Source organism: Neodiprion pinetum, chromosome 1 (genome assembly GCF_021155775.2).
Source record: "Neodiprion pinetum isolate iyNeoPine1 chromosome 1, iyNeoPine1.2, whole genome shotgun sequence".
Taxonomy (NCBI): domain Eukaryota; kingdom Metazoa; phylum Arthropoda; class Insecta; order Hymenoptera; family Diprionidae; genus Neodiprion; species Neodiprion pinetum.
In genome coordinates this window covers 487,370-512,120 of record NC_060232.1, presented here as the reverse complement: position 1 = coordinate 512,120, position 24,751 = coordinate 487,370, and the positions used below count along the sequence as shown (strand labels likewise).

At 43.1% G+C, this 24,751-nt stretch overlaps 1 protein-coding gene across 11 annotated transcripts in view; it reads right to left on the bottom strand.

Annotated features, from left to right (window-relative positions):
* The window catches only part of LOC124221494 (uncharacterized), a 137,991-nt gene that overhangs the window by 90,777 nt on the left and 22,463 nt on the right, over positions 1-24,751 (bottom strand). The window contains exon 1 of one of the 11 annotated variants that reach the window (XM_069136357.1): positions 22,275-22,354. The exons of the other annotated variants lie outside the window; for them this stretch is intronic. The gene's annotated coding sequence lies outside the window, so the exon portion shown is untranslated. Of the gene's footprint in view, positions 1-22,274; positions 22,355-24,751 lie in introns of those variants that run through there. 11 annotated transcript variants of the gene reach the window in all.

Sequence of the window (24,751 nt, the reverse complement as noted above, 5' to 3'; positions counted from 1 at the left end):
TGCAGTAAACGTTGTTTCCTACACGCTACGTTCCGAACCGCACAAGCATACCGAGGAGGAGGTAATTATTCAATGTCTAACGGTCACCGTTAATGAGTACGTCGGGGCTGATATCTCAGTTCGTCTCGAGGTCTAGTCACCGCGGGTGATACCTCGGACCCTACACAAAGGCCCCTCATCCTCGCAGACGTCGCTTTTCTGTGCTTAGCTTAGCTTTGCCTGCGGCTGCATAATAATGATCAAGAAAATCGAGGAGGTATAACAGAAACACACAATCGTACGCGGCAGTGACGATGAAGAAAAAACGAGCCAATTGAGAGGATTAAGAAACAGGCGGACATTATCGGCGCGTGTACGCACGAATAGATGGAAGACGACGCGTCGTCGTCGTCGTGGTTTGATTCTATTCAACGGCACATTGACAAAGTAGCGACAATTCTGCACAAATAACCTAACCTGACTTTTCCCTGATTTTTCCCGTCGAAAAATTCACAATTCCCTGACGTTTTCCCACGTAATTTAGGTAATGTTTGGCAGCTTTTGTGACCAAAATCTCCAGAAGTTGTGCACCTTGAATATATAAATTTGGATCTAAAAATGACATAGTAATGCTTCGTTTTACACAAATAATTGAAAACTGAACAATACCATTTTCGAAAGTTAGCTTGACTGAATTCACGAAGTTAAAGCTGAAGTTAGAAAATGATTTGTAAAAAAAAGTACGTTTTTCCATCATAATTCCCTGACTTTTCCTCCCTGACTATTACCGATAGACGAAATTCCCTGACTATTTCCGGTTTTCCCGGTCTGTCACCAAGCTGATTGAGCTTCAGACGCAAAGCGCCGAAGAGGGCAGCGAAGAGCAAGTATTTATGAAAATAGGGAGAAGACGAGGGGCTGCGCTATGATTCGGTCAGTTCAGTTATAAACGGATGAAAACGGATTTCCCAGGACGTCCTTAATTCCCCCAGTCGAGAAAAAAGATTCACGTTTCGTCCGTTCAAAAATCAAAGCCCGATAGCGAAGCAGCACTGCCGAATGGCTGGAAAACGCGATGGTGATGAAATAAAATCAGAACCGACATTTTCGTCGTAAACGAATTCGTAAAGTGAATAAATAATCGAGGATCACGAAGGCAAAGGCAAATTACCTACCGACTGCAAGTTGAAAAAAGTTACACAAGTTTCCGTAAGGAAATAACGCCGTAAACGAACGTGCAGACTCAATGCCTTTAACGTGGAAAATTTCTTGTTCCAACCGAGGGTCCGAAAAATTACGGTTTGCCGGTGAGCCGAGAGTCTATCTCGCGATTTTATTCATCACTCTCATCAATTACGCCGATCCCTCCGACATCAGGGTATAGCTAGCACGACTCGGTATAAACCTCTGTGTCTACTCGCACATATGTACTCTAACCTTATTTATACTCGGTACCGACGTGATTGCATCGTAAAGGGAAGCGTCGAGCGGCTGCTGCTGCTGCTGCAGGGAACTAAAAAACAAAGAATGCCAACTCAGCACGTTTTGCCCGGTCGTTTTCCGACTCGGAGATGGTTCCTCTCCGTTATCGACGAACAGCGATCGGCTGCTGCTATCTTCGCAGCGTGAATTTTTCCGCGACACCGAAACATGTGAATTTGAATACGATATAACCATATATATTTTAGAATTTTTAATTTGACTACCGTTGGTCTGTATAATTACGATATGCTCGAGATAAAAAAAAAGAAAAAAAAGAAGAAAAGAAAAGAAAAAAAAAAAAACATTCATTGCGTGTAAACAACTCTAACGACGTGGTAATAAATAAAGTAAATCCGAGAGTAAGCCGTTGAATAACTTGATATTAAATAAATTTCTAACGAAACGACTCGCGTCTGTAAAAAAAAGACGACGTGGGAATGAAATTTAAAATTGAGACGAAGACTTCTCGAGTGAAATAGAAGTAACGCGAAGCAAACTCTCGTCCGCTCGCTAATTCACTAACTCACTTGGCTTCATTCCGTTCCGCGATTAATTGAAAGCGCGAGGCGTCGGTCGTCCGACTACGGCTTAATTAAAACATCAAAGTTCATTTCTCTACGTCTACAAACCCCGAAGGCGGGGGGAGATGGGGGCGAGAGTTAAAACTCTTTCGGGTAAAAAGCATTTTTTTTTCCCCCCCTCCTCTAATTTCTCCCTTTCTCTTTTGTCTGAATTTCTTTCCCTAATGGTGACTAACCCCTCACTCATCCTCCTCGGAGGTTGAGCGGGGATTTTCCGAGAGTATCTGCCTGTATATGTGTATATGTGTATATATTTGAATATGAGTGGCAGAAGGAAAGAGGCGCGCGGATTGCTAAAGTTTTGCTAATTGGGTCGGGGACTCGAGGCGTTCGGAGATTCCCGGCGTCTGGGCTTCTGGGCTTCTGGGACACGTCGAACCGCTTCGGTGGCCCCAACTGCCAGTTTACGTAAAAGGTTCGCCTCGCTTCGCATCGAGTCTCGAGAGTCGGAGGTTTGACGCCGGCTCCTCCGTCATGGCCCACGTGAAAGTATAAATAAATCACGACGCTAGCCGCTTCAAGCCTATGACTCCGCTGTAAGTACGTACGCCTTCCTCCCAGCCCCTTTTACATACATTTACGGATACAATAAAAGCTTCTGCGGCATACCGACACAACTTTCCTGCATCGTGGGTAGGAAGGCTATAATACATACATGTATGGTATACGCTAAAATGGGATTTCATAAAATGTCAATAACGCTTGAAATGTACTTTTAGGCCAAAGACAAGAAAAAATTGCGTTGCCGAAATTGGTCCAACGTTAGTCCGCCCTTAAGGGGGCCCATTTTGCTCGCCTCTTTCCTACATGTCGGAGAATGGCCAATTATTAATTTCAACCTTCGTGTTTCGCGTGTGGGACGCATATTGAACCTTTTATTTAACAAGAAAGGCTCGGCAAGGAATAACAGAAATTTCAAGAGATTGTATATTGAATTTTAGAAAGACGCGTCAATCCGATAGAAGATTATCCTAATGAAACATCTTCGTTGGTCCTTTTATAACAGCAACGTCTCGGAATAACACAAGAAAGCAACGACGACTCCGTACTTTTGTCATCTTCGACATATACATATACAGATGTATATACATTTTCCATAATATAAAAATTGTCGGATATCTATTATACCATAGGTGTTTACTACGATTCACCCTGAATCGTGAAGGCCTGTAATAATAACTTTCCGACGATGACACGTTACAGGGAGGGATACACCAGCGTGTCTTGGCCTCGACCTATTACAGCCTGGTATACGCATCAACGGACGCGTGTCGAAATCACGTCCAACGAGATAATTAGTTATCTGCTTTTGGTAAGTGGGAGATCAAAGGCTCCCTCTCACGATGCATCGGCGGCGGCAGCAGCACCGGGTATACCACCGACGGTGTGCTTTGGATTTTGATTAAGCAATCTGTACCGCAGGGATGCTCCTCATCCTCATCCTCATCCTCACCCTCACCCTCACCCTCCTCCTCCCCCTCCTCCAACTCCACCGATACGCCTACGACGGCTGAGCCTGAAACCTGGAATCCAGCCGCATCGCCGCCCGCCTAACAGGAATCCTTTCATCCCCTTTATTCCTGCACGATTTCGTTGCTTTCATAAGTGTTGCCGTGCGATGTATATAAGGATAGGAGAAATGAGTCGAGGGGTATTAATCTTCTGAACTTGTTGGACGCCCTACTTCCCCGATAATTATATAACCCTTCTTTAACTCACTTCTGTAGATTCACACGCTTGAAACACTGGGGTCGATTGTATCCCAGCGACAAAAACTGTTATGAAAAATGAACTGTTAAATATTTTCACTTAAAAATCGGAAGTTCTCAAATGTTAACTACATCGATTTTCATCAGACCCGATTTTTTTAGGTTTAGGTACTTTCAACGAACGAAGAAAAGGCGTGGGGTCGGTTGTGTCAGACAAGGGTTAATTATTAATTGATAATTATTACTAGCTGCAAATTATCGTTGATCGTGTGGCTATTACGAAAGTGAAAACATTGTCGCGTGGCGAGCGAGGTCCGTCCTTCTGCAGTCCCGTAGCTGCCGCATACTGCTATGCGGGGAGATCCGGTGAATGAGATCTTGCACACGCGAGGGGGAATTCCACCCTGCCCACCACCTACGATACCGCAGTTCGCGTGAACATTCAATTAATTAACAAAGTACGTTAATACGTATGTATATAAGCTCTGCAGGGGTAGCAGGCGGTAGACATATGGTATCGACCCGCTGCGTTATTGCGAATGAAATAACAGAAACTTGACGTGTTGAAGCTTGAGCATTTTTGTCCTATGAATTCGGCATTCGTCGAATTGACGTTGTTAAAATGAGGAGTAAATTTAACTAAAATTCCACGGTCAAGTAATGATATACTCGTAGGTATGGTACGATGATGGTTCACCGTCAGGATACGAAAGATCTGCATGTTTATACGGAAGAAAGACCGAATGTCGTGATAATGTAGCGTCGATGATGAGAAATAATTAAGAAGCGATATGACCAACTCCAAGGCAATCAAAATTCATTAAGACGAGCAATGCTAGGGACTGTGAAGTACCGAACGAGAGAGGAGAGAAGATGGGGGTTCGTTAGCATTTTAATTAGTAACCAGTTAGAGAGAGAGAGAGAGAGAGAGAGAGAGAGAGAGAGAGAGAGAGAGAGAGAGAGAGAGAGAGAGAGAGAGAGAGAGAGAGAGAGAGAGAGAGAGAGAGAGAGAGAGAGAGAGAGAGAGAGAGAGAGAGAGAGAGAGAAGGACAGAATCATCAACATCGACAACAGCGACGACGATCGCCTCGAATTACCGGGACTGTATCGGGTGAATAAATTGTTTCTTTGGCCACCACGTAGTACACGACGAAAGCACGCCGCTCGCGATCAGATACACCGTCTACGTACATCATTACTATTGTTGTTCTTCAATAGCGAATAGCTGCTGCAGGTCTTATGAAACATTCCGAATAACTTTCATAGTTAATTTCTACAGCGTGCCGTATGTATATCTTGTACAACAGCGTGCGTGCTGGTAATAAAAACTGACTTTAACAATACCATAACATAACTTATAAAACTTGTTCGAAGCAGAATCGCGTCTGTCTTCGGAAGTAGGTGACGAAGTTCTCATTCACCCGAGTATAGACCAGATTACTAGAGAAAACACGAACATAAACTGTGCCTCGTATCACAGATCGATGCAGTATATAGATGCAGCATTTGAACGAAGAACAACAACAATATATTACACGTAGGTACCTCGATTCAAGGCGACATTAATCATTTCTTCATTAATATTATAATCGTTTTGTTTTACGCGTGATCGTATCTCAATCGATCGATATTTCGATTCACCAACCGACGAGACAATCAACCTGCAGGCAGGGATGTATAAAATAATACTATTTGCACTCTCTGATGCAGAAACAAAAAACTTTATTTACGATTTACCGTTAAAACGATATATAATAATCGAGATTTGTAAGTGGTAATTCCGACTTTCTTTTAGGATGCAGTTTTTAAGAAGGATCGTTCATCACACTCGATTTTGTCACAGAGAAGCCACACGGAGACGGTGATGCATCTCGGCTTCCCGGTCCGGACACGCTGCGTTTAAACTTGAATCTGTAGGATTAGATCCCGCCAACGACACGCAGTATTTGTTAGTTCGTCCCACCTCTTTCTTTTTTCTGTGACTAAAAAAAGAGAAAAAAAAAGAAAAAAGAACCACGCTCTCCTTGTCCACGATCTGTGTCCTAATTCCGAAGAATCTCAATCGTTTATCCGTTACGTGTACAGATCGGCGCCCATAACGCGTGAAAAAACACATGAGCGTGAAGTTGGATTTTGAACGAATCGACGATGATGACAAGAACGACGTGATGAAAAAATTAATCTATGCACGATGGAATGCGTCCTGTTTTACCGCTTGAATGTTGAACACTTATACGCGTATGTACGATGATAACGCTCTACTTTCGTAGTAGATAGAAGGCGACAATTTTTAACCAAATCGATATCCTATAATCCAAAACCAAACTCTTTGAGGGGCTGCTGTGGAAGATGCTGCTGGGCTTGGATCTCAATGCCACTTGCACCAAACCAGCATCATCACGATTATCCCAGACGTGCGTGTAAGGGTGAGAGAAAAATCAGAGAGACGAGAGACGAGAGACGAGCGAGGAGAGGAGAGGAGAGACGACGCGCCACTCCGACAGATGTTCGGTTGTTCGAAAGCCGTTCTCCAAACCTTCCCGCGGCGGGTAGAATGGAGTCAGTGAGTCCAACACGCTCAACGCCACCAGCAACTCTCAACGCGTGCGTAAGTAAAAGAAGAGTTTGATCGTTCGTTAATATACATCTCGCATAATCAAAAAATCACCGAAATAGATCTCCGAATAAATGGGTATAATGTAGGAGATTAGAAAGTCGCCCCCTCGTCTAATTATACGCCTGCGTGAACAAAACGTTGCATCACATCTCGGACGTGAGCAGCTTGGATATAGGTAGGTGCACATAAGCATGCAGGTGTCGTTACATCCCAGGCAGCATCGCGAGCGAGGCGAACGAAACTAGGTCCAATCCTAGGGATTTAACTTTCGTTCCGAGAATTTCAACCGAAATTAAAGAGATTATGTAAACGGAATTTCATTTCACAACCGCAAAGAATACATGGGGCAAAACAGTGGGATCCCACTACTATAAGGCGCCTTATAATCGAAGCACATCGCGATCACGTGTCAGTGCATCATCCCATCATTTTCATCTCGATACGCAAATCAAATTAAATGACATTAAGAAAATATTTTAATTGAAAAACGGCCACTCGATGGCAAAGATATAACGAGGACGCAAGACTGGATTGCGAGAAAATGTCGCAGGAGAGGATCAACGACGAATCGTTGTTGATCTGGTTGAGTTCACTGTGGCGGACGCGTGAGGCTGGCAGGCAGCGGGCATTACATGCCAACGGGTAGTCGATGAGTACTCGATGGGCAGTCGAACGAGAGACCTGTTATTAAGGTCAATGGGCTTAACATGTTTTTTACCGTCACGGTTTTTAACCATATTGGATACCAGGGTGTGTAGGGTTAAGAGCGAAGGAAGGGATACGCATGTACCCACATGGCGAAAGGGTATCGGTTGCAAACCCATGGCGACTACGGGGACGTCGGAGTTTACCTCGGACCAGCCGCCAATTCCTGGCTTCCATCACGCATCCACCGAGCGTTTGTCCGTCCGTGTATCTGCCCCGCAGCGAACCAGTGCTGAGGAGAAGAAGGATAATCTTGGTTTGTTTTTAAAACCGGCCCCAATCATCGATTTTGCGCGGACTGTAATTGCAGGTAATTTCACTCCTGCCACACGGCAAGCGGTGTACCCACCTCGTATACCATAGGTGTATGACTGTGTGCGACGTCGCGGCGTCGGAGAAATAAGAACCCAACGCAAGGACTGTTGAGTATTTTATTTTATTTTATTTTTCAATTCTTTTAAATTTTTATGTTACTGTCTTCGAGTTACATTCTACTTCGTAAAACGTTTTTTTAACGACAATTGCCGCTTAAAGGACGAGGGTGAAGCTAGCGGCCAGAATTAGCAGTCGAAACGTTCCAATGTTCGTTCGAATAAGGTAGTTAAGTCGGAAAATCTAAATTTTGTTAAATACCTTGAATTCCCAATACTCTTACAGAATTATGAGAGTAAAATTGAACTGTATTTTTTCATTTTCAAAAAGTATTACAACGTTTGGCCGCTAACTCTGGCTGTTAGCTTCAGCTTCGTGCTTGAAAGGGTTGAAAAAAAAAGGTGTCCTCTGGCCTCTCTGAACGAGTCGGCAGAGCGCAGGAAAGTCACTTCCTAGTTTTTATTTGCTGGCCAACTCCTCCCCGAGAAGCTCTTGCAATGAGATCGCAAGGCTCAGACGCTTGTAAGTCTCTTTAACCCTTTTCGCGGTCAGCCTATATCGTTCTAAATATGATGCGAATTATTCTATACTGTCGATAGTAAAGATATAAGAAAAATGAAATAAACATGTAAATCGTGGTGTCCGGTAAAAAAATCCGTAACAAATTCAAGGAAATTTCCAACATATTTTTAGGTTATTCGAGGACATGAAAAATAGAATATTTCAAGAAAAATTCAAGGATAGTTTCCAGGACTTTCGAAGGGCAAGCAAAGTTCAAGGACATTTCCAGGATCACTGGACACCATGATTTCAAATACCTACACTTGGATAGATATTATCCAGCGTAGAAGAGAGTGAGACAAGACATTGCGGGAGCAGCACCCGTTTATAGACCAATGATTAACAAGGTTCTCAACACTGACAACGAATGGTAGCCCAGCCGCGCTGTGATGCTTCAGTTGGAGGCTGTTCGGGTGGTTGTAGTAATTACGTTAAGTGCGCGAAAGCGCTTTGTGGCCTACCAGAAGATAAACGCTCTTCTACACCCTCCTTACATCGCGTCGGCGGCGTATAACGTACCTAATTCGCAAACACCTTGTATTTTGCAGGAATACTGGATTCGGCACGTTCGAAAATCTAATATTTACCAAAAACATCCCCTGCAGCAGAAAAAAAAAAAATATTTCTTCGCCAACCTGTGCAATCGTCCGACCCATATTTCACGTCCGCTTGGGTGATTCGCGATCGCCTGTGTATTTATTTTTGACGTTCGCATCGGAACGGATTTTCGCCGTGAATAAGAAAGAGAAAAATGGGCTACACGCGTTGGCGTCACCCTGACCTAAATACACGTGACCCGGGCCTTCTTCTCCATGGCTTTGCTCTCCGCTATACTTAATACGCTCCTCGCCCGCTTTCTCGCCATCCTCGTTTTTCTCTCTCGTTCGCCCCCTTCGGCAGCGCTTATACGACCGGCAGCTCGATTACCAGAGCAGGCAGGTACATTACGACTGCGTATCCACACAACACCCCTCCTTCGCGCACACGTACGTTACGACGACACGTGTAGATGTGCGTGAAATTAGTCACGGAAGCAGATGGAATTTCAACGCCGTCGAGGGAAAGAGATAAGATCTGGCCGTAGTAAACATAATTAGGTAATCAACGACAAAAAATTTTTTATACCCTCCGCGTGTGTTGTTACATGCACATGTATACGTAGGTGCAGAGACTGACTGTAGCTACAGGTGCACCACCACCGGCAGCATCGAGAGACTTGCGGTTGGTTGGCCCGTGCTTGTTACCGGGCGCAATCAGATGCGAACCAAGATTAAATGAAATTCGTGTAACCGTTGCAAAGGATCGCTGCACGAAGATCGGTTGAATAAAAATTTTCATTCGAATACCTCTGCGGTCCGTATGGGTGAACGTGTGTATGTTCGTATGTCCATACCTCCCACGTTCGCAGCAAATTGAAGAACGACATACCTATATTGTATAAATATGCATACAATATTATACTCCGAGTATAAATTGTTCGATAATGTCAAACCTCGCGGTCCGCGGCAGAGTTTGGCTGCAATAAATTATCGGCCAAGAATTCGAACTCGAATAATTTGAAGGCTGCAGCACCAGAGGCGCAACTCGGTCGATAATAAATTATCGCCAACCGAATATATTCTTGAATTAGCTTTGTACAGTGATTGGAATACCATAATCAACAACGGTGACGATGCAGTCGTACCTGTTCGTGTTTCCATCGAAGAACTTGTCGGCACGCCGCGGTGTCGGTGCATCGAAAGAAGCGCGTACAAGGGAGGAAAACGGGTATATTGACAGGTATGAAATATAACACCGAGAAGTGAATTACGGGAGTTAGATGATGCACGATTTACAGTTTGCTACAGAACACGTGACGGACGATTATACGTATAAGTATGCACAATTCCCGTGCCGCGAATGAAAAATCGACGCCCTCAACACGCGCTGAAAGTGTTGAAAACACCGCGGAACGTAATAAGAGCAAAAGTAGTAAATATGTAATAATATAGGTAGTGTTAAAAATATCTCTCTAATATCGTGAAACAGGTGGGGAAAATATGTACATGCGTTGTAAATCACTGATCACCACCGTCCTTACTTATCTCATCGCGAGCAGACGCGCGGCTCGAGATTGATGCAAAAAATATCTGTTATACGCGTTGCCGATAAAACAAGCGTAGTCATTCATGACGCGGCGTAAACGTAATATAATTATGTGTGACACGACGATGTAATTAATCGTCCGGCTGAGAATGTTAACCACAAAGAGATCAAAGATGATCCGCAAAGACGACGCGATAACGTTCCCTCGCAAATTCATTATTTCTGTGAGATTATTTTCAATCGGAAAACAAACGGAGCCCGAAGGTCTACCATTACGTGTGTGGAGCCGATCATTTTTCGTAAAGCGATATCCCGCACCTCGGAATTAATCGCATAGCAATCACCGCGATTATATACCGATAAGTTTCGTCCACATCGGCATTGGCATCACACGTTGCATGACGACGATGTACCTTCGAGTGAAAAACGGAGATACGAATATTTCGCAGGCGTGCAATATGTGGATTTATTGGAATTCGCGAAATAAAACAATTACAGAAACGGAACAAGAATTCACTGAGAGTTTATAATTATCGAGGAACTAGTATACGAAACGAACTACAGCTCTATTCTTTCGATTCGACTCTGCAATATAAATGCGACAGATAAACGACGATGCCACTGGGCGAACTGTTCACGTTTCCCAGACTTGATTAATATAGGTATGCTCGATGAAAAAGAAACAAGCTTCGTCGTCTAGCCTTTGAAAAATGGGGTAAAGGTTCGTCCGAACGGCAGCTTGCGAAAAGCTCCTGGTACAAAATGATAATGCGATAGTAATAATGATAAAAGGAAGAATTGGTCGTGATTAAAAAAAAAAAAAAAAGAAAACCAACCGTTGTATTATATTATTATAGGCAGCGAACAACACCGACGCGTGCTCAAGGTTTTAACCGGTTATCGATCTCTACCAGTTTATCGGCTCTTCGTCATTACCGCAGGCGGAGCCCATTGAGCCGAAATTATTTCGTAACCGATAAATAGATGGATAGACAGATAAATAGATTGATAGACAGATCTGCCCACACTCTTCTGCCAACGGAAAAACAGAAGAGACCCGACGCTAGAAATCGAAACTAATCATCGTCGCGACGTCATACAAATACTTGCATATGTATATATATATATATATATATATATATATATATATGTATAATGTATTACACCATAAAGAAGAGGGACAATAAAAATAACAACGAACAATCGTAAAAAAGAAGAGGAAAATTCTGTAATCGTCGTCGCATGCTTCGTCAATAATTATGCTGCCACGGTGTATATACATCACGTATGGAAATTCATCCAGGTGCCGCATGACGGATACCGATTTATACACAATACATCCGTGTGCGAGCGAACGTTTAAACTTGATTTTTGGTAAAAGGTTGAGGGTGCCTTCCTTTCATCGGTTCGTTAGCAAGCGGAGTGAGTCCCCTGGAGGTGGATCCCGGGGCTATAAGCATGGCGGGATGGGACTGGACGGTTGCAGAGCCCATTGTGATCGCGCGAGGATCGGAAGAAGGACGCAGAGACAGAGAGATGAGGGAACCATGGTATGGTGGAAGGGAATACACCTCGGCGGGCGAGTGAGAGAAGAATAAGCGAGAGAGAGAGAGAGATAGGCGAGCGAAGAAGAGAACCGACCAAATAAACGAGTTGGCTGGGTTGTTGGCCTCGGGTGAACCCGCAGCAGCCCCGGTGCTGCAAAACACCACGCGAGCATCGAGAGCTCGAGAAATCGGGGAGAGGAGATAGAGGAATAAAGAGAGAGAGAAGGAGTCAGAGGTGCGGAAGGGATGAGCGAAGAAAACTGGTGCCTAAAGGGCTGTGAAATGGTTCCAGATCTGATTATAATCGAGTCTATTACGCGTATGGTATTGTTAATCGTTCGCAAGTCAGTTTCCATTTGTTTCTTATTGTTTATTGCGACATTTGCCTTATTTATTTGTTTTTTCTTTCATTCCCCGTTTCAACGATGATTGAATATTTTCAGAAGCTTCTTCACTCGGGGATTGACAATTATAGACCTCTGATTAATGACTGGCAAACGATTGTAACGCGTGTTAAAGGGTACATAATACGCTTGTACGAATGCACGTGTGTGTCATGCATGCGTATGTGTAACGGCGAGGATGAAAGATATCGCAACGAATAGGTATAACACATTTCAGTGCACATGCACAGCATACTAGTCATGCACCACAGCGACAGCAAAGAGGCGGTAGAGTGATATATATATACGTATAATACGTGTCTATTTGTGTAGTCTGGTATACAACGCTGGTTATTCATTTCTTGAATGATCTCTTTATAGGACGAAAAGAGGATCAGGGATTATATGGGTTTTCAAACGGCCCACAGTGTGCGGCCAGAGATATTCTAGCTCGTATAATCTCTTCCTTATAATCGTATAACATGTAACATAATAATAATAATAATAATAATAATAATAACAACAACAACAACAACAACAATATATGCACACACATATACACTCGGTATTCAAAGGCTGGTTCAGCTAGCTGTGTTATTCGGTATAAGGAACGAATTCAAATGCGATACTTGAATTATCCACACGCGGTGGACTAATTGGGATTTTAACAACACAAATGTCGTCGAATAACTTTTTTCCCTGGTCGGATGATATTGAATTTCAAATAGCCGCTGTATATAATAAGATGCTTGAAAATGGTTTAAAAAAAGAAAAGTATATACCTGTACAAGTTTGTCCCAGCAACTTACATCAGACCCGACATCAATTTATACCGCGTTATCATCCAATTACAAATCACCATTAAGCATGTATGTAAAATTAAAATACTGAAAGAAAGAAAAAAAAAACCTTCCATACGAACGTGGACATTGGTTTTTTTGTTTGTCTCTTTTTTTTTTTTTTTTTTATTTTTACCTAAAGTCGCAACCACATAGGAGATAATTATCATGGACAAATAAGAGTGACTGAGAATGGCAAACAGCAAAGCTATAAATCGCGGTGGTCTCTCCACGCATTCGCACAGCTATTATAACGAATGGGTCTGTAACCTTCTTCGTCCGGCGACACAACAATAAACGACAGGACGCAGAAGGAGGTCGCGCCCGGGACTAAAGCCAGGTAAGGTCGGAGGGAGAACGAGGAGGAGACTATAGGAGTTATCCGGAGATCCGACAATGGCCTCATTGTCCAGAGTTCGCTCTCCTCATCGCGGCAGATTGTACGCCGCGATAAAATCATTCCGTTCGACTCGATGTTTCCTCCCTCTACTTATACTTCCACGACCTAACCTCGACACGGTTCACCGACTGACCGAGCGCAGCCAAAATACGAGGTGCCTCCGCACCTCGGTTTTATAATTGGTAACATTTTGCTGGAATACGATACGTGCGCGATATCGGCTCTCATTCACCTGCAGCGTGTAATTTTCAATCATTCGTGTAAGTAATACATAGTCATTATAATTGATATGGAAGTGGGTCGATCGAACCACTCGGGAAGTTTCAACAGTGAATATTCACGTTATAAATATTTATACTTTCACAACATTACATACTATTATATATAATACACGTTCATTTACACTTGCAACGCGATTTTGTCGAGAGCCGATCTCGGAGATAGCTGGAGCTGTGTTAAATTGCAAGAGGTGTTTCGTAACTGCGACGGCGACGCTTGTACAAAAAACCCGAGAGTTCGTCAAAGGCAGCGACTTTTGCACGGTTCGTTTGCCGGACGGAGAGCAAACCTTGGCCGATTTCTCAAAGCCACATCGACTGACCGTCGAACGAATGAACCGCGAGAGGAAACCGAAAGTGAGTAATTGAAAAAGATCTCGTTTCACTGGACTATTCGATGAAATCGGAAATGAATACAAACATTGGCACCTGATAATTAAATTTCCTAGGAGATACATACACGTGGAAACTTGCGTGCGCGAAGACTGCAACGTGCATTCCGAAATTCCGAGTGGTCAAATCTGCCAATGAGATTGTAAGTTGCGGTGAATCTGAATTGCGACCCATTCCGAAATCGGAATGAACCGCACCCACGAATTACTTGTTAACTACATCTCAAAAAAAAAATGGTACTTGTACGACTCGGTCAACGACACGTACCACCGGCTCCTCCTCGTCTGACACATAGCTGCGTCGCGCTGACGAGTAGTTGAATTAATATATCCACCGATTCTCACCAATGTATCGGCGACGATACGAAAGAGTTTATTACGTACCCGCCACCTGGCAAATCGACGAGTTACGCGACAAGCATAAATCAGACAAACTATACCACTAGAGAGAGCATAATGGGGGTATCCCTACGTACGATCAACAGTCGTAATACCGTGGGATAGATAATTACCGGTTGACAACGCAGCGAACCAAGAACGCAAGCTGCAGGATTGCGAGTGCAGACTGTGACGATCGGGTATAGATATCCGCCCACGTAACCGCTTCACGATCATTCGTCTTTTTCGCACCTACTTATAAGCCTCATCGGGAATATACCTCAAGCTAGAATCGCTGTGTATGCACATTGTACATTGTAGATTACTAAAAACACACTGAGAGAGAGAGAGAGAGAGAGAGAGAGAGACGAAATGATTCGTTCGAAAACGAACGTATTATTTATATCCGAGGTAGCGATGCTTCTACATCACGCGAGCGGTATGCCCAATGTAATCTTTCTTTGAAGAGTCTCTATACGGGGTGTCGCATGCCTCGGTTGAGGTTTTTATTATCAAATTATTTTCATCAAAAAATGATAAATCGGGACAGAAACTAGTCACCTTAAAAAAATCATATCTAATTCCCCTTTTAAATAACCAGACGCTACCAGGTTATCCAGGATTTCCAGGCGTGTGGCCACCCTGTAAATACTCTCTCATCGTCGTAGCGTTTGCAGCTGTTAGGTCTCTTGAAATGTAAACGGAGTCAGAATCTAGCGAACGTTTCTTTTTTGTTTTTTTAAATCATTATATTGTCACGAAGAATTAGGTGAACTATAGATTATTCCCTGTGCGCAACAATACGATCTGTTCCTACGACAGACATAAATTGCTATCGTCATACGTGAGCTGTGATCAGTGCAAATTGGTGTCACGCGGTTTCTAAGCATGTATCTCCGGAACTCTAAAGCAAAGGGAGTATGGAAGAGAGAGGGAGAGCGTAAACCTCCCCCAGCACACGTTAGTTTGTTATGGTTTACGGTTTAGGGTTTAGGGTTTAGGGTTTAGGGTTTAGGGTTTAGGTTGGGTAACTGTATCGCATGCAGCGAGCAGCGGTAACGAGAATTGGGGTATGGATAGGGGCTGAAGTGGGGCGTGTTTGCGGCATTGGCTTCTCTTGCCTCCTGCATTACACCCTGCCTGCCGGCGCAGTAAGTCAGGCCAAACGGACAGAGCCGACTACGGAAGTAGATACCTACTCGCTGGCAACAGTTAATGGGCTTCGACTCTGCCGAGGTAGGTGGATAGGTGACTTTAAGGCCTCCGAGTCACTTCCTATAAAAGCAGCACGCGTACAACAACGATGAAACACCGCCCACGTACCGAGATAAACAATCTAGATCGGTATTTTATTGAAAAATACGCAGAAATGATCGCTGTATATCATTTACTCCTTCACGGTGACCGGTAAAAGACCCGTAACAAATTCAAGGATATTTCCGCAACATTTTCAGATTATTCAAGGACATTAAAAATAGAATATTTCCAGGATTTTTGCAGGACAAGCAAACTTCAAGGACATTATCCACGACCTTATCCTTCTTATTTTGGCATCGCCAAATATACATTTATACATACCCTTCAATCCTTTAGCGATCGGTTTAATGTACGAATAATAAACTCGAAGCCCCGCATTGCGGTCAGACTTTTACGAATTACCAAAATAATGGTCGTTCCAAGTCCGGTGCCACGCAGACAAAAGTAAACGAACGTTTTTGCAAAAAATTTAATCTACAACAAATCCACGATGACAACAACATTCAATTAATTTATAATTTATACGCTTGTACGATACCGACGCATAACAGACTGAAAGACTGAAAGAGAAAAGAAAAACGACAGCCGGTGAAGATTGTAAAACCTTCAACTCTCGTTGAGTTTACTAAACTTTTCAGCTTTTCCTTTCTGTACGCATCCATTACCCATCCACCCCCTGCATCGTCCATACTCCAAAGTGGTTTCGTTTATACATACGCATGTATAATACAATAGTAGATACGCAGGTGAAACAAAAGGAATGAAAATAGAATAGATAGAAAAAGGGCTTCAAAGAAGATACGAAGATAAGAAGAAATAAAAGACAGTGAGACGAATCGTAGAAATCTATCATCACGTTATCTCTTCATCTACATGTCCGCCGCACGAGATGCAAACCTTCCAGAATTGATGTACCTTTCACACGAGGCTACGATAACGACGTCGACGAGAAAGGAAAGAAAGCACCAGCGTCGTTCGTCCATTGGCACGCCCCCGCTTTAAACGCGGACACCGACCATTCATAAAATACTTTCACGAGGTTGAGAAGTACTTTTACTGATTGTGAGAGGACGGTACGAAGACGAGGAATTTCTACAATCGGGTACCTGTGCCGATACATGGAACGCATTTGTCTCTTTCTCGTTGGAATGAAACACCGTTCCCAACTCTCTCGGGATTTGTGCTGGATTCAGAGAAATCAGCGGCTGGTTGCAAGCTCGCTGCAAGCTCACCGCGTTCATCGTCGTGGATCGCGGAAAAGGCAAGAAGAGCTTGTCTACTTTTACAGCAACGTACACGCGGTGCTCTGTATTATACCTAACAGTGTAACAGCTAGCAGCTACTACCGCAGGTGTTGCGGTGAGGAGTACCGAGCTACCGCGGTGCAACCGTGCTGCTCGTTCCCTGCTACCAACAACAACATCCCAGAGTAAGGTATGTAATACGCGATGCGGTTAATTCGCGCGTTTTCCCAACACCATTACCAACTTTTCACTGTTATCACACACGCGTAGGTTCGTCCACCGAGCATCCGCATCACAGCCAACCAGCCACCACCACCACCTAATATACCCAAGCTACTACGTCTACCTGGAACGAAGGAGGTAGAGGTGCACCGTTAATTACACCTCTTATATCTCCTTGGTTACGCGTCCGTCTCGATCTAGTGCCGGTTAAGTACCTCGAGGTAATACCCTAATTCGTACGTTGCGGAGGTAAATGGGCATGGGCATGCGTATGGGTATGGGTATGAGAAGGTATCTTATACCTACCACCGAGACTGCAGCAGCTGCGCGATGGGTGATTGAAAAATCAGCCGCGGTAAGAGAGGTTTGCTCTGCAATTTTCTAGCGTAATTTTGCGAGAACTATATGCGCGAAGCGACAAAGCTAGGTAAAATTTTCATCAATTTTCAGCCGAGTTAGACGCGTATAGAACTTAATGTCTGAAATACCTTATATGATCATAAAAAAAATAACGTGACTCGAGAAAAGTTGACATTTAGGAAATAAATGCCGTGCAGTAAATTGATTATATAATATAGGCGACTAGAAATTTCGTTCTGTCAATGAGCTCCAGATGATCTCTCCGATTTGATTTCTTCCTTGTAAGCATACCGGAGTGAGTAGTCCTGGTAAGTATAGCGGAGGTGCCCGTACTGTATGTAATTCTTCTCATCTGCACTCAAGCGCAGTTTGTATATGTATATATATTAAGGCAGATCACTTTAGCCTCGAGTATAACGCGATTCTCGTTACTCCTTGGGGTCCTACAGCGGTGTAGTATCTGTATACCTCCTGCGCAAATGCCAATCACTGTCGTATGGTAGAGAGTGGAAAGGTGCGAGATTAAACCGCGAGGGAGTGCGTTTGCCGTGACGTTCGTTTTCGAAGGAGGGAAATGGAGGAAGCGAACGATCGCCGAGAGAGAGAGAGAGAGAGGGAGAGCCGAGAGAAACAACCGTCACTACTACTATACTACTACCTTGTGCATGTGTAACACCTACAGCCTACAACTATAGGTGATGGCGGTGGTTCGGTAACTGCGGGGATGCGAGGATAAGCGGGGAAAACGGATGTTATATTGATCAGTCGCGATGAAACTGGGTTAACATCCCGACACACGCGGACTTTCCACAATTCCTCTCCTCCGACTCCAACTCCGACTCGATTCTCTCGAACGAATTCGCCGAGATTTGCGCGAACCCTCGACACGAGTAACGCAAAAAATTGGAAAATTCTTTCGCGTCTCGCAATATTGTTAAAGAATAAAGCCAAGAAAATTTTTTTAATAAAAACCTTCCGACATTTGTATATATTCACGCAGAAGTGACGATCATTCGTGTACAAGAAGCAGTATAGAGGAATAGAACAGCGATTACTTTCGTTTCTTTTTCTTCTTTTCCCTCTTCGTAATGTGGTTAAAAATCTGCAACAATTTTATTGTTCCTGGCAAGCATCCGCGCCGAGTCGCAAAGTGAGTGAGCCGGCAATCTTGAATGAAATCGAGGCAAGAATTTAGCCCTGGGTTTGCTGGAAGGCGGCCTAGGAGGAGGGCCACTTGAAAAGCCGGGCTCGTCGTCGGCGGGCGGCTTCTCGGCGAACGTCCTTTTGAACCCTTGAAAGGTCAGCGATTGTACGAAAGTGGTGTGCGGACACCCAGACGACGACGGCTCGCCGGGGTGGCTTAAAGCCGACACCGACCGACGTCTCGCTGCTAACTCAGGAGACGAGAGCGGAGCGACGAAGAACCGAAGTAGAAGTTATTGATTCTGGTTTGCCGGTTGGCGAGCGAGGGGGCGAAACGGACTCAACTTTCAACCGTTGCGTAATTTTTCATTTCATTGTTTCGCCTCCTCAAAATCTTCTCCCTGACTTGTAGATACGCGTAGCACGCATCTACGACGTGTCTATTCATCGAGACTGAGCAAATTATAAGATAAATTTCAATAAACCGTCGGGAATATCAGAAGACCTTTCAAATTTAGGTTTCGATACCATTTTCGTATGATTTGAAACAAACCAATAGACGGTGTTTGATTGTGAAAAAGATCGGTTAAAAATATACAGATCCAAAAATTCGTCTCTTGACTACTTCGACGGCACGTCAATGTTATTTGTATAAATTTTCTTGCGAGTTGAACGAAACATTTTTTTCGCGATGCCCTTTGTCTGGAGAAGGGGGGGGGGGGGGGGGGGGGGGGGGGCGAGAAGAGTGGAGAACGATCGTCGGAAGCTAGGGAAGATTTAAGAGGGCGATTACGTAACGCGAAGGGTCCAGCAGTGTCGAAATTTTTATCGGTTTAGCGGAGCGCGAAATTGCCTACAAAATGTTTATCCGCAATTCGTCGTAAAGCGGAATGTTTCGATTTGCAATCGTCGATTGAAAACTGAACTGGTATTTGTCAACCTATATTACGTGCACGCATGTGGATAGTTTATTATACATATACGTTGCGGGGATACAAGTACCTCTACGTATAAACAGGTCCGTAAAAAATTTTTATTTTGAACAATGATCTCACACTCCTGTCGTATGATATAAAAGCATTCACACCGGAAAGGGGTGCATGCGGTCAGATCAACTGCCCAAGTAGATCGCACAGAACACGCGACATATAGCTACTGTTACGGTGAATGTAGTTTGAAAACTATAAGACAAAAATACAGTATTATTAAGAGTCGTTATTTCTACGGCAAACGCCTCAACATACAACTATAATTAAAACCTGCGGATTAAGGTATTATTGGACGGATATTGGCAACCCAAAGTGAGTCTCGGTGAAGATAATGAATACTTCGCGATGAAATAAAAAATTTGAGAAAAAATCAATTATAACCAAGTTGATAGGATAATTCGTTTTGAATAATAACATTGCAAAAAAGTTGCTAATAAATTGTTTAGACAAAAATTTATATAATAAATCTCTAGTAGATTTTTTTTTATTTCATATAAAATGAATTCATACATTTTTTTGAATGCCTAGGAATTTTTTTGGAATTTTCGGCGATATTGAATAACACCGTTTTCCAAAATTTTCTAACGCTCTATTTGTGAAACTATTCGTTCAATGCTTCTAAAACTTTTTCAATGTAATTGTATAATTATTTACAAAAAATCTATGCAAAAATTCAAGATTTTGATCCATTTTTCGAAATTTTAAAAAATCTCGAAATCGGATGTTTCACATCACCAAAAATTGCGAAAAAAAAAAAATAAATAAATCCACGGGTATTCAGAAAAATCAACGGATTCATTTTATACGGAATTGAAAAAGTTTTAAGAGATTTATTACACAGATTTTTGTTTAAACAATGTATTAACAACTTTTTAGCATTATCAACTTCAACAATTTAGAATTATCCCATCAACTTGGTTACGATTCATTTATTTCAGATTTTTACCTCATCGCGAAGTATTCAATATTCCCACCAAAACTCACTTTTGATTGGGAATATCCGTCCAATAATACCATACATATTCCACACCACAAAAGAGGACAAGGAATAGTTTGTTTCACATTTGTCGACGCGCTGGGTAGGCATATAAAAACAGGTATCATATGTCTCGACATTAATTGTGTATACACAGACGCGTCCGCTGCTGCCTGTGTGCGAAGAAGAGGGGAGGCGAAAAACAATCCGATAAAATTACCCTGAGTGGCTTTGGATTTCACCCTTCCGGGCAACGTTCTTCTTCCCATCCCGTTGCACGGCGTCAGCGGGGTACGGTGGGGGTGTTTATCTCGAGCGAAATTAATCTTCCTGCACCATTTGGGTCAATAGAATCCAAGTCAAGTCGAGTCGGCGCCGCGGATGGCATGAGAAGAGAACGCGCGGGTAACGCAGCAGCAGCAGTCGTGCATGGTAGCGGAAGACGACGGCGGATCCCCGCTGTTTACTTTATCCCTTTCCCCCTCCGGTTCCCTTCCGCTTATCCTTCCGCTACCATGCCGCCTTCCGATCCACTCGAAATCCGTTACTAACCCTAATGCTGTTACCACGTTTTCGCCTCCCGTTGTAACCCTCCCTCCCCCCCCGTCCCGCCAGCAGACAACCGACGACGGATCTATACTCGGAACTCAAGACTCCCTCCCTCGGCGTTCCCCGGTTGTCGAGGATCAGACAGGGGTAAGGAAGGAGGATACTGCGGGAAGAATTGCGAAACACGACCAACAAGCCGATATTATATCGCCCCAAACTCGAAAACTTTTGCCGACCGTCCTTTCGTAACACGTCCGGACGAGACGAGAAATTGTGATTTTTAATTTTAACCGCACAAATTACACTTGAAAGCGAAACATCGAGTATAATGGGACGGGACGGAGAGAGATTCAATTCGCGACAATGGAAATGGGGGGTGAGAGAGAAAGAGGGAGACTTTCCTCGATTGGATCGCGGGGAGGGGGAGCGAAACGGTTTATCGTAGAGTTTGTCGCGTCAGTCCATTATTTAATGCAATTATCCTGCGTTCTGTAACCCGGAGCGGAGCTTTTCAACCCCCTCGGTATACAGCCGTCGCTCCGCTACACCGTATTGATTCCAACCACCACTTTAACTTGACTCCTACAAACCTCCCCGCTCAAGTATAATGCAATCGCCACTCTTCACTCCCCATTCTCCGTTCTCCATTCTCCACTCTCCGCTCTCTCACTCTATTTCTCTCTCTACTTTCCACATTCCGCGCTCCACCGCGGCGCATATACCTTCCACATATTCCACATTGCACATATGTACAACGTTCTCTACACACGATCCGGGGTCAACCCGACCCCCGCACCGAAAAGCGACCCCACTTTCAGTCACGCCCGAAGAAATTCTGTTTTAGTAGACAAGGCAAACGTCGTTTCATTCAAAATGACGATCCAAGGATTCCACGATACGTGTCTGTACCGAGCAATCAGTCGGTCGGTCGGTGGTTGACTGCTTCTATACACGATGTCGCAGTGACTGGCAATCGTGTTGAAGTTGGTAATTTTATCGTAACGATTCGTGCCGAGGAAAAGCCGTTATTTCGCAATCCTAGTTCCTTCGAAATCATTGTAAAAAGAAGAAATTGTAATTTTTTTTCTCAACGTTTCGTTACGATAACGCTGCCAACTTCAACCCTCGTGATTGGCAATGGCTTCGAACGTTCGTCGATTCACTAATTTGTATACATGCATACCGTGACGTTATTTAAACACAAATGACGCAAGAAAATATATTACCTTCGGTGATTATGATGCGATTTGTGCAGGACGTCTCGTTAAGCGTGGAGACAGGTTGATATATAGCTTGTGTTGATTGTAGATTCTTACCTGAAAACAAAGAGAGGCCAAACATTAGAACGGTTATAATACCTACGGATAATAGTTACATCAACGACGTTATAATGGTGTGCACCGGCAAGGTTGACGGCAAGGCTGACACACGATAGGTATAATTTCAAAACATCCCCTCGAAAAAAGTGCTAACTTGTTCAAGGGCTAACACCACTCTAACGACCGACAAAAAGACCCAACTTTGACGATTTATTTTGGGAGTAGGGAAAAAGGAATAGGTTTTCTTTTCAGAGAGTTTACTTGACACATATTGAAGTATGAAAAGAAAAATGTTTGTGATCATTTTGATGCAAAACGACGGCGACAAAGCCAATCCTTAAAATCGCCTTTCTTTAAAACTCCTTCACGAAAGGACGAATTTCTCGGAAAGTATAAGGCCTGGCAGAAAAAGCCAAAAATTTTTATAATCTATATACTATTGCCCGTGAAAGTGCGTAGGATTTTTTTTTTTTTATAAAATTTTATAGAAGCGGTGCACTTTTGAGAAAAATTAGTCAATTTTTCGCCAAAAAGTAAGCAGTAAATTGTTTATAAGAAAAACAAATTTATATTACATAAAAAACGGTTGTGTACTTCAATTCAAAATGTAATAGTGAAGCCACTGTCAAAATTCCAAATCGATCCGTGCAACGGTGTTCAAATAATCTGTCGTCCCAGTTTGAAAAAAGTGTTTTCGACGAAAATGCGTTTAAAGTTTTACGAGCTCTCAGCGCGCGCTGTGAGGCACTGTGGCAAGATCAAGGATTGAACCTTTTAAAAAAAAAATTTTCACTACAGGACCAAACGGACATTGTTTTTATGACCCTAAAATATTGTTTAAACCATAAAAAAAATCAAATCTTTCAAAATCCTCGAACGGTGTTACGCCTCAATTAAACTGAGTAAAAAATCGAAACTTCTCTGCCGATTTTCGTAAAATTAACTGGCTATCAGACGAACGATTCGCAATGCACGTAAGAAGTTCGTTCGCTCGTTGATATACCTAGAATAAAAAGGAAAAGCATACCGAGGTATTTGCCGCCACCAACGCCGCGGGATATCATTGTTCTTACTTATTGTACGATATACCGGAGTGATATTACGACCCGTGGGAACGAACTGAGGCCAGGTAGCTTCACCATAGTGCCATGCTGGTGGTGGCGCCGCCATTGGGTAGGTAGGCGTGATATATACGCACTCCTTTTTACGGAGTCAAACTATAAAATATATTACGTTTTATGACGTTGTTATGGCATCGGCCCGCGCGTCCCGGTCCTTCGCCTCCTCAACAAACGATCGAGGCATCACCCCGTCAGATAATTAATTTTCATTTTGCGCCGTGCAATTTTCACTCGGAGAATTTTTCTCTCAATTTGAAAATATCATGCGATATGATAATAAATTTGCGCGCGCCCTTCGTATGATCGATATAAGATTCATAGATAGATCGAATGTTTGTTACTTAACATTCACACACTTCTAACGGACGGAGCCAACTCAAGAGCTATACTTCCAAGGGCCTGTTTCAGTGCCACTGTTAAATTTACTATGTATTAACCTCAAATTTACGATAACAATATTGGATTTTACTAAAAATTTATAAGAAAAACAAAAAGAAAAACGAATATGAATTTACTAAATTGTGTAGTAAATTTATTGTCTTTTTAAATTGAATAAACAGTGAACGTATGGTGAATCCACTGTTCCGTATACAAATAAAACTTCCAATACAGTATGTAGAAAGTTCCGTACAGAAATTTTTAACAGTGATAGTCCAAAATCACTTGCACGGCGTACGTACTGACATCTTTCGAAGCCGGGAAAAATACCTTGGCGAAAAGGCCGGGGGGGGGGGGGGGGGGCAAAGGCGGGTGCAGCACGTTCGCTAAGCTTGTTTATTCCCCGTTTCTGATTTTTAGCGTCCGATTTACGCCGCACGCTTTTACAAGCACCGTATTGTCGATATCGATTAGTCGATCCACAATCCGCAATTCGCAACAAGTATGCGTTTTTATCCACCTATCACCACATACAGTAAATATGAAAATATTGAAAATGTGATTTAATGAAAACAACACAAATTCATTGTGAGAAAATTTCACCTGTGCATTAGTATACAGGTCCGGAGTAATTAACTTGCAGCACAAAGTCGGCCGTGTATCAAGTTTAATATAAATTTTAAGAGAATTATAGGATCTTGAACAGGTTGAACAAAATCCGGTCGTCGTCGCCAGAAGCATAACGTAAATTTAATAGGACGATTTACGCCAAGTTTCCGTTCACGGATTGCAAGGGAGAAGCAAGTGAAAGGAATAAGAAAACAGAGAAAATGTGAAAATACGACGGGTGTAAGAGTAACAGTAGATTGAAATAATATGTAGTAG